The sequence below is a fragment of the Fragaria vesca genome, linkage group LG5 (assembly GCF_000184155.1).
Source record: "Fragaria vesca subsp. vesca linkage group LG5, FraVesHawaii_1.0, whole genome shotgun sequence".
Classification (NCBI taxonomy): Eukaryota; Viridiplantae; Streptophyta; class Magnoliopsida; order Rosales; family Rosaceae; genus Fragaria; species Fragaria vesca.
The window spans coordinates 4,748,070-4,752,578 of NC_020495.1; positions in this window are offsets into that span (position 1 = coordinate 4,748,070).

Below are 4,509 nucleotides of genomic sequence, written 5' to 3' on the forward strand. Positions count from 1 at the left end.
AAGAATTATTGTAAGAGATCTCCTCGATCTTGAAGGATATATGATTTTTTGTTTGTATGCAAATAATGACAATAAAGAAGGTACTACTTGATATATAATTACTTTTTAAAGAAGAGTTGTGGCCCAAATGTTGTCGAGGATGTTTGTGAGTTTGTGTCTTTCTGACTTGAACAATAAAAGCAATGAATTTTCACTTAGAATAAAATTTTAAATATTTGTGGCTTCGTAAATTCTCTCTCTAACTGAAGTCACGGCCAATTGAACTCAGGGCCGGCTCTGGACAGGTGCAAACATTGCGACGACACAAGGCCTCCAAAATTTGGGGCCTTATATATGAACTTATTAGAGTCCCATATATATAGTAAAAGAGGCATTCTGTTGTGGAACTTATATGCAGTAGTTGGTTCAAAACTCCTATCCGCATCTCGCAGACCTGGGTGTATTCCCAACCATGTAATTTGTTTTTGCCCTTTTTTCTTTCTTCATTTTTTCGGGCTTTTTTCCTTCCTTCATTTTTCATATTTTGCGGTCCCTTTTCTTTTTCCATATTGTTTCTTTTTGGTCTTCTCTCATGTTTCCCTTTCCCCAATTTTCTTTTGTAAATACTGTATTTATCCTGATGTTTCTTTCATTATTTATAGTGTAGTGTACGTATGTGTGTTTACATCTATTTTATCTCTACATCTATTTCTTGCTTCTTCTAAAGAGAATATTTGTGTTTTTTTTTTTTAAAGTAAAGAAATATTGTGTTTTTTAATCTTATAGATAACTTTGTATTATATTTGTGGGAGCTTGTATTCACACCTCTGTAATTGACATTTGGACATCTCGTTCTTATAGAAAATGGGGACAAGGAAAGCGACAGGAAAATGGGGACAAAAGATTTTCTCTCCTTGTTCTTTTCATGTATTTTTTTTTTAGGGGAAAAGAAAAAACTCCATTGATCAAAGATCATGACGACCAAAAGGTCAAGCATGAATAGTCCGAAGACCAAATAAATGCATAGCAAAGCTAAATCAACATAAATCTAAGAATTGAAAAAAAACCTCAAAACTACATCCAAAAAGGTGGATAGGACAAACTAGAAAGCATATAACATTCCAACCTCTAACAACGACTCCACTTTCAATTGAATCAGGCCTAAGACCCAATGGTGTGCCTTTCATCGAGTTGAAAAGAAAGAGAGGAGTTGTAAAACGTTAAAAGGGATCTTTTCCATCGCAGACGCATAGCAAACCTAACCAAGACACAGTCCAAAATCAGGCCCAGCAAAGAAAAGACAAGCCCAGCCACATGACTTCTTCCTCTCTACCAGATTGCACCAGCCCAACCTAGATCCGTTGGAGCCGTCACATCGCCAAATCAGTCCGGTGATCTCCCGCGCCATGATGTCATGGCTCCTCGCCCTTGTTGTACCGCTATAGAAGAAACAAAAACGCTACCGCCCCTCCCTAGAGCCGAGATCCGCTGCCGCTGCTGTGATCTAGTTCCTCCTTGAGTCTCTGCCACCACCGATTTGGAAACAAGGTCAAGCCTTCGTCGTTTGTATCACAACGTCTAGAGGTGGGTTCGGTTTTGTTCGGTTCGGTTTTCACCTAAAACCGAAAACCAAACTGAATAAAAAATTCGGTTCGGTTTGGCATTTTTTAAGACCTTGAACCGGAAACCAAACCAAACCGTGGTTCGGTTCGGTTTCGGTTTTTTCGGTTTTTTCTTCTTCTTTTTTAAAATATTTTTTCTTAAAATTTGTATGTTTTTGTCTTAGTAAAAAATTATCGTATTTTAGGTCTTATTTTTTTTCTTCCATTACTTGTTTTTATAAACACATATAATATATCAATAAATTTTTTGACAATGATTCTTTAACAAACCAACAATCTATAAATCAAATAGATACTTTGAAAGTTTAATCCTTAATAATTTCGAAAGTATTGGGAATTGACCACACTAGCACACCATGAAACCATAATTTTAAAACTTCTAAGTTCATCTTGAACACAAAATATAGACTCCATAGTTTAAAGTTCATCCAAATAAATTCCGAATTTTAAAGTTTAAAAATCATAGAAAAATAAATTAAATATTAGAGTTTATCATCTAAACCTCGCAATAATAAAGTCTTCGATTTTAAAAGTAACATATCACTCTCTATACTTCGAATACACGACACCTAAAACATTTCTATATGTACATAAAACGAAAATAAAAAGCAAGATATTAGAAAAGACAAACATATAATTATATAGAATATAAATCCTAAAAGCATATTATTCAAATCAAATATTTAATACGAAAATAAAGACAAAAAACGACGTCGTTTTTAGAGAGATTCGGTTTTTCGGTTCGGTTCGGTTTTTCAAGGGCCAAAACCAAAAACCAAACCAAACTAATTTGGTTCGGTTCGGTTTTTCTTAATTCGGTTTGGTTTTTTTCGGTTTGGTTTTTTCCGGTTTCAGTTTGATTTTCGGCTCGGTTTTTTTCGGTTTTCGGTTTCAAAATTCCACCCCTAACAACGTCGATGACATCTTCTCCACTCGAATCACCACCACTTCTCGTCAAAGTAGAAGCGCGACCCTTTGCAAAGAAATTGATGTTGTCTTCTCTACAAACCATGACTTCACAGGCCCTAGATCGTCTTCGATCGGTTCTCCTCCTATACTGCTGGTGAAGCTCGACACCAAAAGTGCCATGTAGTAGGCGGAATCCACCGATTGCCGCCGCCGTACCCGCAAAACCTATCCTAGGTTTTGGTCTTCTGTGGCCAAAGCACGACCAACTGTGATATTAATAAAGTCTGAGTAATTTAAGAGACTATACCAATGAAAAATTACAGATCGAGTTGATCGTAGTTACTCTGACTTGCTAGGAAATATTGAAGGGAAATCTTTTCATGTATTTGTTGACTTTGTAAACTCATATCAAATTACCAATAAAGACATCCAGACAATTTGGGCCAAACCTCTTATTCATTCTTTAAAAAAAAAAAAAAAAAAAAAAAAAAAAGACCTTTCTAATTTCACACACAATACACAAAGCTATAGAATAAGATTTAATTCTAAAGAAAAACTACAGATTAAGATTGTATTTTCAAAACTTGATATACCAAAGTTTATAAAGAGTAAAAATTTGTATACCATTCGGACGAATTTCTCATTTAGATATGAAATTGATACATGGTTTCATATAAATGCGAAATATGGATTCACAAACAAAACTTAGTTCACATACAAATGAATATATGATGCATCTCAAAAAAAATTATGAGATTTTAGGTTACTAAAATAAAGTAACAACAAAGAAACGGCCAGATTAATTGATTGTTCTAGATAAGATTCAAAATATATATACAAATTACTTTGTTTCATAAGAAGAACATTAAAAATTTTCTTTTTGATTAAATTGACGTAAGAACGTAAGCTTATTTATTAATCACAACTTAAAACTAGGTACAACAACATGAACACGATCCGCCATTGGAGGTTACGAAAGAATTGATTCATGAGAACCTAAGCAATCTCTATGTTGAAAACCATGGGATGAAGATCTTGATCAATACTACCTTAGTAGCAAAAGAACCGAGTAACTAACCACCATGACACAAGTAGGAAGGGACCCAACTTATTTGATCACTTCCGGCCAAAAAATGACAAAACATCGAAAACAGATTGTTAAAAGAAAAAAAAATTGTTTTAACATTTGCTAGTCTAATAGGCCCACAAAAAAATGGATAGTCCAATAGGCCCAACACAGTTAATATATCTGCCCAACAGTGGTTTGAAAATAAGTTTATCCTACTGGTTTAATGTTTAGGTTTGCCTATGGAAGTCAAACTTGGTTTCAGAGGGTTCTGAGCTAGATGATGGAGCGAGGGTAGGCAGATGGTTGCGGCCCGACCACAGTGGAGGGACGACGACTACGGCGACAACAAGTCAGGGCTGGCCAAGCATCTCCATTGGGTCGGGGCTGATGGCCACCAAGGGATTTGAGACTTTGCATCTTAGGCCTCAGGAGTGGCAGTGGGCCAGATCTAGGCTGGAATAAGGGCTTGGGCTCATTTTATTGTTTTGGTTAAGTTTTTTACCTTCTTAGTTTTAATTTTGTTGGTTTTTGAAATAAATCACCATTTTCTTATGGCTGACGGAGAGTTATGCCCTAGTAGATACTCTTTTTGGTTTTTAATTTATTGTTTGTAGTGGTTTTGGATTTTGGTGGGCTATGTCCTGGTAAGTGCATTTAGCGTGCTATGTTTTCTCTAATGAGCGGCGAGTTCCTTTTTTAGTCAAATGGTCGCAGCCTCTTAGATAGTGGCAAGAAGAAACTTAGGGTCACTGGTAATTTCCAATGGCATCATAGCCGGAAAGGCGGGAAAGCTAATAGAAATAATAACTTATGGCTCAATATGAGCATTATATTCTGGTATGTCACCAAAATTGTAAAGTAAATAGAGTAGCCAATGATGCACTATTTGCTAAATGGTACTTGCTAGAATGTATAGATTTTATAGAAATG